At 40.5% G+C, this 11228-nt stretch overlaps 1 protein-coding gene across 1 annotated transcript in view; it reads left to right on the top strand.

Annotated features, from left to right (window-relative positions):
• The first annotated feature begins 969 nt into the window (after positions 1-969).
• Positions 970-11228, top strand: part of slc4a2b (solute carrier family 4 member 2b) — a 63704-nt gene continuing 53445 nt past the window's right edge. Inside the window, exon 1 of the mRNA XM_030770081.1 lies at positions 970-1023. The gene's annotated coding sequence lies outside the window, so the exon portion shown is untranslated. The remainder of the gene's footprint in view (positions 1024-11228) is intronic.

Raw genomic sequence — 11228 nt, 5'->3', positions numbered from 1 at the left:
TAAGTCCGTTATTCCAACATTTCAAATGTGTAACAAAACATATACACTTTGGAAACCTGGTATCTTTATCAGTCCATGTATATAACAAACCCAAACCAGAAGGCAGTCAAAATATCCTGGAACAATGTTGTGAATATTTGTTTTTGATGTCAGTTGTTGGTCTAGTTTGTGGAAAATGATAATAAAGTTCAAGTTAACTGGAAGTTAACTAAGGTACCTGTATCATCACTGTTTAACAACACAGCGTAAATGACCTTAAATGAAATGATGTTTTTAAGTGAAACACTCACTATTTACCGACAATAAATTATACCTAGAAATGTAGAGATATTTCTATAAGTAAGCACTATTGCAAACGCCAGAGGACGTAATTGCATCGTTTGTCGCCCCCTCAATAGTAGCCCAAGAGTACTCTTGTGAGTTCCGTTTTGATCGTACCTGAAGTGCAGAACTTTAGGCTATTTGATGTTTTATTGTAAGTGAAAGTACTGTGACAGATTGTGGACAAAAAGCATTTGTTATGAATTGAAAAGACTTGGCACTCCGCTCCGCACTCCGTCAAAATAACAATTCGTTGTCACGTCAACAAAATTGCAAATATATATAAAAGGAAAAAAAAATAAAATCAAATACAAATGTGGGAACGTGAATAAAGTCTTTGCTTACTTCTTCTGCTTCTTCCGTGTAAGTAATAAATAAGAAACGAAATGCTTGTTGTCAATACTGCACAAAGTTTTATTCCCCCTCCCCTCTTATATATTGGGAAATCCTCGCGATATGGCTTACTTATAGGGATAAAATGGGCGTTAAGAGCGACATATTTCCAAACTTAGAAATTTAACGTATCGTTATCGCAAAAACTGCAGCTGTTTATTGACCGTTAAATCGAACGAGTTAGCAAGGCGCATTCTAATCTCTCAGTCTGGCGTTTTCAGCCGTTTCGGAAATATGTATCACACGCACGCGCGCCATTCGCGTTCATCATCTCTTCAGTGGCGTGAGGAAGACCTCAGGACTTTGGAGGTAAGGAAAAATATTAACTTAAGAATTTCACCAAAGAGACAGTAAAACTGCCGACAGACAACGTATTACCTTCTTATTAGAAAACTGTCAGGAGTCATACTTGGGTTTGCGGCTGACTAGAACTCTGAACTACCAGAGCCTCAAGACAAGGCATTAACCGTTGTGTTAGCAAGTTAGCTAGCCACCTTGTAATGAGAAACAGCCGCAACGAGAAACTTTATAATGAATGAATTAAGACAAAACTACATGCTTTAATTATGAGCTTTGAATGATACAGTTGTTAACTTGTTCTGAAATGACACATTTACTGCAAACCTGATAAAGGAATACTGGCCTGTCATGTGCTGGCGTGGCTTAGAGAGAGTCGCCAAACCAATCTGACCATGTGATGACCGCTTAAGTCAAAGTTGTTATAAACGCAGACTTCCTAGTTTTATGTTTCAGGAAACTCTGAGCGAATGTGCTGATATTTATTTATCTGCCGTTCTACCTCTTAAATTGTAGTTCATCAAAAGTGCCGGCTTGCCAAATATTGCCTGTCTTTGTAGTCGAGGAGGTGTGGTCACACTTAATGAAGAAGGCTATTCATGCTATACCGTTAAAAAAAAAAAAAGAAGCACAAATCAATAATTCTCAAAAATACTTCAATTTATTTCTCTTGTCCATCTCACTTCACAAATGATAAATAAAAAAAATCTTGCAGTGCCTTTGTTTTATTCATGTATTTACTTATGCAGGTGATAGATATTTTATTCATCCCAAGGGAAATTTAAGAGGGTGCTGTCAAGAGGATGGTTAGTTTGTTTGATGATACTTGGGAATACTTATATTTATGACACTGTTTTCTTTAATGAGGTTGTTAGTGTTTTCTTATGACATCTTTCCCTCTCTAGAAGGACAACTATCGCTGTCCAGACTTGTAGCAATGCAGTGTTACCTGTTCAGTATGTCCACACTGTAACAATGACTCTTTCAGTTCAGCAGGATAGATTGATTTCAAAGCTTTGTCGTGTCTTGGCAATCCTCTCTTTACTCTGGCACAATTCGGAAAGTCTGTGCTTGAGCCATACTTAAAAACAATTTGAAATATGCTCTCTCAGATCTGGTATCAGACATTAGGGAGCTGAAACTAACAGTGTCACCACGTAGCCACCGAGTTCATTAGTCCGTTTACGAAGACATGCTTTAGGCAGGTGTTAGATACTCACCATAATGTCTGTTTATCTGAGAAGAGCCTGTTGCATAATTTTAAACTTTTTATTTCTGAATGTGACAGATTTGATCTCAGTGGTGAGTAATTGTCCAAGACTTGATGCAGTTTGTGCAGATAAATATGTAACTTTATGCCACAGTTGTGGGTACAATATATTTGCCTTGCTACAGTGGCCATTTTGTAAGCCTAGTGAGGTGTGTCTGCTATTTCCAAATGAGTTTACCAAGCGATCATCTATTTTAGATGCTCTCCTATTCAGATGAACCAAACTAGATCATGGCTGACCCTCTCATTCCAAAAAACAATGGGTTAATTGTTATCTTTGGAGTGGAGTTCAGACGTTTTCCCGTTTTTGTGAATGAGTCTCTCTGTCTCTCTCTCTCTCTGTGTCTATTTCAAATGGCTGTGTTGGAGCTGTAGAGGAATATCAACCCAAGAATGAACAGTGAAATTGTGTTTTATGATCATTCCTAGAAAATGGGTCCAGTCCATAATAGCTGTGCAGCCTGTATTTTACTGCAGGGTCACTTGTATTTCATACGAAGCTGGTTCCAATTCATAATGTACGGAAATACACAGAATGATAATTCTATGTACTGCAGATTCATGTGCAGTGGACTTTCCAAACCTTCCATAAATCTGGATAAGGCACTTCCTCTGAAGGGTTCTGACTAGTGCAGTCATGATGGACCTGTGCCCAGTCACTGCTTGCTCCTTGAATTAAAACTGCCACTTTGATGGTATAGAGATTTTTCCATGCGTTTTCTGGTAGATAACTCCTACTGTTCCACTTTTTTTCTTTCTTTTTAAGACTTTTTAAATTAGATAGCTTTCTGGAAATGACATAATAAGTTGACCATAACTTGCCCCATAACCTGCACGCATACCACAGAAGATTAAACAGACTGACTGGATTATTAAAAGACAAACATTTGTTTGGGAGCTAATCTTTAGAGAAAAAAAGTGATATTCGCCCAGGGTTCAGCAAGGACTTATTTTATGAGTCAGTTGTGTAACATATTATAAAGTAAATGGTTTTATCTTTGGCCAGCTACCTCAAATGAAACATTTGATGAACATTAATTTGTTACTCTTAGTATGTTTCATTAACTGTTAAATACTAAAAAAGCATTGATAGCATTGGTCAGCTATGGTGGTAAGATTCTGCTAGTCTATTTAGACTGAAGTTCAGACTTAGGCTTGTCAGTGATCTTAAAATCTCAAATACAGAAGTATGTTTCAGCAGGACCCAAAAATCCTCATATGAGAGTGTCAGGGTAACAACTGTGAAGGTTGAGCTGTGTCATACCTTGTTCAATTTATGTGGATTTTCTATAACTTTGATAGTCACTGTTGTAGAAGTTACAGCAACAAGCAGAATGTTTTGCTTTCTAATATGATTTTGCAAGCTAGATGGTGATCTGCATGGAATGGAGAAAACTGTTGGAGTTGTGACTGTAGTAGCATTTTGAATGGCTTTGTGTGGTTTTCTGGATAACTATTCAGGCTTATTATTTATTAGAGGTGTGAATCTTCACTTGTCTTATGATTCGGTTCGATTACGATTCAAAGGGTAGCGATTTGATTACAAAACCCTTCTCGATGCATCATGATGCATCTATTCCTCCATGTTTTTTTAATTAATACATATGTAAAAGCATATGTTTTCACCTAGGCTATGTTTTCATAAAAAACGCAACATGCTCAATTTGCTTTTAAGATACTGGGTGTGTTTTTAATCTCTGGCTGTTGGACATGTAGCTCTCCCTCTGCCATGTTTCCAATCACACCAGGCACAAGTGATAAACGTAGCTAATATCTGAGAAGGGGGGGTACTTAGCCTACTTTATTTATAATAAAAACCATACACTGGCATGTATGTTATTTAATTACAATTTTAATAAATTGATTAGGCTGTTTTCTTTTTCTGCGTTGATGCACAATCTTTCACTTTCGTATTGTGATGCATTGTAAAAACGATTATTTTCCCCAGCTTTATTAGTTATGCTTGAGCTCACTTGTGCTATGAACTCACCACTATGCACCATTTAAAACCACTTTGACATTTCGATACATTTCAAACAACTAGCTTATCATTTTCAGTGGCACTCTGATTTGTGTGGTCTTCCACCAATTCCAAAATCTATGTCAAAACCCAGCCATCACAGATGAAGATTAAATCATAGAGACCTGAAGTATGCCTGCCTATGAATGGAATAGTATACCACACATTTAGACTAATGAAGCCATTCTGACAAATTGATTCTAACAGAATGATTTCATCCTGTGATTCAGTGATGTTTAGGGATCTAACGATACAGTAAACTCATGATTCGGTTTGATAGATGATTCAGGGCTCACGGTTCGATACTCTCACGATGTATTCAACAAAGTACAACTGAAAACAAATTAAGATCTCACAGTCCTTATTTATTCCTTCTTAGGCATACATTTACAAAAAAAGCTGTTTTCAAACCATTTCTTTTTTCGCACAGTTTTTCCCTTATTATTTAAAGGAAAAATAAGATTAAATCAGAATATCCTTAATGTATAACCAATGTCTTCATCAAGATGAGGGGCAAATGTTCGAACTTTTGTTGAAAAGCCATTAACAGACTACAAAACACCTGAGCTGGCCAAGCCACAAAACCCAGTTTAAATGTTTTCTCTGGAACTCATCTATATTTTTGGCAGTTACATGTTTGTTTGTTTTTTTTTTTTTTTTTACAAAATCAGCATTTCAACAAATTTGAGGCAGCAGTTGAGACCTCTGACAGTTCACAATATCTCCTGCTGTCGACAAAACACGCCCACTTGGAACTGAGGTAGCAGGAACCGTGAGATACGCTTTTGCCAGAGGTGCAAGCATGGATTAAATGTAAGACTTTTCTTTCCACCACTTCAGTGGACAGCTGGTAAGTGGAAGAGGAGTCTCTTTCCTGTACATGTCTATCTCTTGCTCAATTGCTCTGTTGGACTCTGCTGGCTAAATGGGAGTGAAAGAGTGCTCAAGTGCTGTCCTCTTTCCAAAAGGGTGGTCCAGCTCAGCTTCACCTGTATCTCTCACATCATCTTTTGCTTCATGTGTGAGGCTGTTACTTGTGGCACAGGCTCCTGTTGTACTCTCCCCTTTTTCCACGCCAGTGGCATGCCTCTACATACAGCTGAAGTAGAAAAAAACAAAGATACAACAGACAGGAATTAATTTAAGCTCATTTCTGGAGATCTTTTTTAGCTTAGCACTACCTAATTTTAAGATTAACCTGCAGTTAACCTACAAAATAAGCAATTTAATATCATTTCAACATTGTACCTATTACATGCAAGCATGTCTACTGTTTTATTGATATAAATAAATACCTGATTCTGTTTCAGCGGCAGTGCTTTCTCCCTAAGCTGTTTGAAAACAGTCTCATGCTGGTCCTCACCAGCATGAGGCAGAGCTCTGAATCTTGGGTCCAGAACTGTGCTCTCCAGAAGTCATAAACATCCCCACTGTACCTGTCCACAAGCTTCTCTAGGATTGCCCTCTTTATACTGGCCACTGTAGTTGAGTCTTCCTCATTGGGTGCCATATACTGTTCAGTCATGTGGGTCAGGGGTAATATCAGTGACACTGTCGGATTTTCTTTCATCTCTCAACACTTTGGTGGCTGTTTTGAGAGGACTGAGCAATTTCACAATGTCCTCTATATTACTGATGTCATTGCCATCCACAGTATCAATGTCCCCTGTGCTGCGTTGCAGTTCTTGACTGACAAGAGTTGCTGTCACAGCTGCCTGCTGTTTTAGGTAGCGATTTAGCATATCCAATGTACTGTTCCACTGGGTGCTTACGTCAAACATAAGTTTATGCGGTGGCATTCCGAGCAGTTTTTGTTTTGATGCAAAATTGCGGTGGCAGTGCCACTTCTCTGGAAATATGCTGCAATCCTTCTCACACGGCCCAGCAAACGCAGGGAACCCCCAGTCCAACTTGGGTGCCCAAATTTTAAGTGTGGGCTAAACACCTTATGTGCAGTTCCAGCCCAGCCTCTCTCACTGTTACATCCATGTTTGTTGCATTGTCTGTTACCATGGCAATGGGCTGATTCGCTGTTCCAAGCTCCCATTCATTAACAGCCAATTTCAGCACCTCAGCAATATTTTGGCCAGTGTGTGATACAAACATTGTGTGCGTTTGGAGAACAAAACTCGCCATTTCCCACTGGCGGTTGATGATGTGGGCTGTAAAGGTTACTGAAAATGGTCTCATGTCTTTGGCAATTAAAATGCCGATGCTTTGTTATCTCTTTCGCCTGCTGACTTGATGCCAGAAGCGGTGCAGCAAATGTCTCCTTAAGAGTTGTTTGGCCTTTTGCTAATTTACCAGGCAGCTTGTCCTTATGATGCCGTTGTAGATGATGAAGCACGTTAGGCTAGTGGTGTTAGCCACTGTGTAAGCCATAGTGCACTGGCGGAACTTGCAAATAGTCTTGGTTTGGTCCACTATCTTGTCACCAATTTCTTGCCTCTGTGCTAGAAAAACAAAATTATGCCGTACAACTGACTTAGTTTGATGGGGCATTCACTATTTCCACCTCCTCCTCCATTTTCTTGCCAACATCACTATGGCCAGTGAACATCAGGGTCAACAACAGGTTAGTCAAGCAAAACTGAGCTTATGCCTATTGCGCCCTCTTGCGTTAACATTAATAAATGGTGCCTACATCCTCTGGGAGTCACCATTTAATTGACTTGATATTGTGATCAATTTTGCTTCAAAATACGTATCGTCATATTTTTGAATCGCGAAATATCGTGCCACAGTGCATTATTACACCCCTAGTGGTGTTACTGTGTACAAAATTGCGGTGACATCTTTATTTAACACAAGGGAGTGTGCGTTACTGTAGCTCAGTGTTTGGTATGACATCATGTGTTTCAGGTACACAATGAAATTGAACCAGACACCAAACATACATTTGACCAATGGTGGTTTTGGTTAATGCGGTTGGCCTCCGTAGAACCAATGCTGGAACAACGAATGTTTTATTGGCAGGAAAAATGTCGGAATCCATCGTAAAAACAATGTGATGATTGCTATCGTGTGTTGCAACCACAGTAAGTAAGTGAAAGTTGATTATTTTTTTTTTAAGAAAAATAGGTCAAGATGTAAAGCAGTAGAAAAGCCTGTAGCTAAAGGAGTATATTTTATTGTTGCTGTGGTGATATGATGTTTTTATAGATTTTTATATGTATATAGGCCTATATATATATATATATATATATATATATATAGACACACACACACACACATATACATATATACATATATATAATGCTACTGCACCAGTAACCCCAGCGAGAGGGGTTACATGCGGAGGATGTTAGACATTTGGATACACCAAAACCCAACATCGACACTCACATTGAAACAACTAGTAGCTCAATATTCCAGTCTGCAAGAAGCCACTGCTCTTACAACTAGAGATGGACGAGATACGACACAATTGCTACGCCATGGGGTAGCCAGGACGACAGATCGGGGGGAGATGTCATCATCCCCACACCTCAATATTGGGTGCCAAGCCCCAATAAGCCCTTGCGAGCTGAACAGAAGAGCAGCTGACCTGAAATTGAAGATCATAACTAAGCTGATCACCTGGAACCCCCGCCAGTTTCCAAGACTAGGCCTAAGTGAAGTACCTCCTGAAAGTCTACTGGAGGATGTGAATGCAGCACTACGGACAATCCCTACTGTGTCCATCACTGAAACCAATAAGCTGATATGCAGCACAGCAACAGTGATCCTTGAGATGCTTGGCTATAAGATAGAGACTAGCCACAAGGAGCAGTATCCCCCATAGCAACTTCATTCCATGAGTGCCTGGCTGCACAGATGAACCAGCTGATAATGGATGGGACCCAGCCTGAATGGCTAACCAAAGATAGGACAGTCCTGATCCTGAAGGATCCCCAGAAGGGAGCAGTTCCATCCAACTACAGGCCGATAACGTGCCTCTGCACAACATGGAAGCTCGTGTCAGGCATCATAGCAGATAAAATTAGTAGGCACATGTCTCAATACATGACTGGGGCCCAGAAAGGTATCAGAAAGAACACTAGAGGAGCAAAACACCAGCTACTGGTAGATAAGACAGTCGCTCGAGACTGCAAGACCAGACAGACCAACCTGTGCACCACCTGGATTGACTACAAGAAAGCCTACGACTCGATGCCTCACACATGGATCCTGGAATGCTTGGAGCTGTATAACATCAGCAGGACACTAAGAGCCTTCATCAAGAACTCAATGGGCCAGTGGAAAACAACACTAGAGGCCAACTTCAAACCAGTGGCACAAGTCAACATCAAGTGCTTCATTTACCAAGGAGATGCTTTGTCCTTGCTGCTGTTCTGCATAGGCCTGAAGCCCCTCAGCGAGATCATCATGGAGAGTGGCTACATCTACCAACTACGGAACAGAGAGACCATCAGCGACCTCCTCTACATGGATGACATCAAACCATACTCCAGGAGTGAGCGAGACATCGACTCACTGATCCACACCACTTGGATCTACAGCAATGACATCGGCATGTCATTTGGGCTTGAGAAGTGTGGTCGGATGGAAACAAAGAGAGGAAAGGTATTCAGAACGGAGAGGACTGTATTACCAGAGGGCAACATAATAGATGTGGAGGAAAGCTACAAGTACCTTGGAATCCCACAGGCAAATGGGAATGACGGAGAGGTCACTAGGAAAGCAGCAACTGCCAAATACCTGCAGAGAGTAAGGCAAGTCCTGAGAAGTTAGCTGAATGGGAAAAATAAGGTCCGGGCTATCAACACCTACGCCCGGCTGGTCATCAGATAACCCGCTGGAGTAATAAGCTGGCCAAGGGAAGAGAGAAGCCACTGACATCAAGACAAGAAAGCTCCTTTCAATACATATGCCTAGAGGATTTCACCCCAAAGCCAGCATCCTGAGACTGTACACTAAGTGGAATGAAGGAGGCCGAGGACTAGTGAGCTTCAGAGCCACAATCCAGAATGAGACAACAAAGATCCAAGACTACATCAGGAAGATGGCCCCAAGTGATGAAGTGCTTAGTGAATACCTCAGGCAGCAGAAACCTCTGAAGGAAGAACAGGAGCAGGAACCATCATGGAAGGACAAGCCCCTGCACAGCATGTACCACTGTCAAAAAGAGGAAGTGGCTAACATTGAGAAATCCTACCAGTGGCTGGACAAGGCCGGACTGATGGACAGCGCAGAGGCAGCACAGGAACAGGACCTGAGTACAAGATCAATCGAGGCTGAGGTCTACCACACCAGGCAAGACCCCAGGTGCAGGTTGTGCAAAGACGCCCCTGAGACAGTCCAGTACATAACGGCAGGGTGTAAGACAATAGCAGGCAGGGCGTACAAGGAACGCCATAACCAAGTGGCTGGCATAGTATACAGAAACATCTGTGCCGAGTATGAGCTGGAAGTCCCAAGGTCAAAATGGGAAACACCCCTGAAGGTGCTGGAGAATGACAGAGATAAGATCCTTTGGGACTTCCAGATACAGACTGACAAGCTGGTTATGGCTAATCAACCAGACATAGTAGTGGTGGACAAGCAGGAGAAGAAAGCTGTAGTGATAGACATAGCAGTCCCAAGCGACAGCAACATCAGGAAGAAGGAACACGAGAAGCTCGAGAAATACCAAGGGCTGAAAGAAGAGCTAGAAAAGATGTGGAAGGTGAAGGTTAACAGTGGTCCCTGGGTAATCGGAACACTCAGAGCTGTGACCCCCAAACTGGGAGAGTGGCTCCAGCAGATCCCAGGAAGAACATCCAAGATCTCTGGCCAGAAGAGCGCAGACCTAGGAACAGCTAAGATACTGCACTGGATCCTCAAGCTCCCAGGCCTCTGGTAGAGGACCGAGCCTGGAGGGGAAAGAAGACTGCATATATATATATATATATATATATACTCACCTACATATGGGTCATTCTGTGTCAAATCAGACAGAATCCAGGAGAGTAGTTGCAGCCCTGTCTCACATTTTGTTCAAAGTTTGTCTATATAATGTTTGGGTCCCAAAACTAAGGCCTGTAAAGCATGTTTTGTTCAATGTTTTTATATTTTTTGGACCTTGATGTCTTTTAATTTTCACATTCACAAAAACGCCTTATCTGGGAAACCATGTTTGGTATTAATATTTTGAGAAGTCTTACTCCTAGCCTCACCAAACTTTGTAGGATGGAAGACAAACATGTTCTCAGTGTGAATAAACCATTAAAAGTTTGTACTGCATGCCTATTGATTTTCTGTAAGGCCCTAGATTTGGAAAAAAGTGCAAAATTCTTAAACGAGAGTGATATTGGGGGTATTATAAACCCATTTTTTTGCAGTTTCTTCAAATACAATCTTTTATTAATTTTGTGCCAATATTTGAGGTGTCTACCACAAATGGACATGAAGTTATTAAGAATAAAAAAAAAAAGCATGGTAGCATTTTTTGGTCATAGGACCAAAAAGGTATGTGGGGTAGCTGGTAGGAACATGAAAATGTTTGTGGAAATTGCATAATGTATGTCATTTAGTGGAAGTGCCAATGTCCTTCCATGTTCCCTTCATAGATAAATACAGATAATTACAGGAAAAAAAACATCCAAAATGAAGAAGCAGGGTCTTCCCTTATTATCTCTAATTATGTGTGTCCCAGCCTCTGAAATGTTGATTGGAGTAAAGAAATATGTGTTTTTTGTAGACTCATTTTACTATAGGTCATCAGTGCAAGCTATATTCTTTACTATCAGGGCCTCATTATAGAGAAAGGTATGAACTCTGATCAATGCTATATTCAATGGAGTGGTAAAATTTTATATCCCGTATTTAAAAAAGAATAAGATACTTAATAAAAAATTCAAATAACTTTATTGAAAATGATGTGCAATGTAGCAAATTCATTCATTCATCGTTCATTCATTCATTTTCTAAGCTGCTTATCCTAAT

This window comes from Chanos chanos, chromosome 3 (genome assembly GCF_902362185.1).
Source record: "Chanos chanos chromosome 3, fChaCha1.1, whole genome shotgun sequence".
Classification (NCBI taxonomy): domain Eukaryota; kingdom Metazoa; phylum Chordata; class Actinopteri; order Gonorynchiformes; family Chanidae; genus Chanos; species Chanos chanos.
This window is presented reverse-complemented; position numbering and strand designations above follow the sequence as displayed.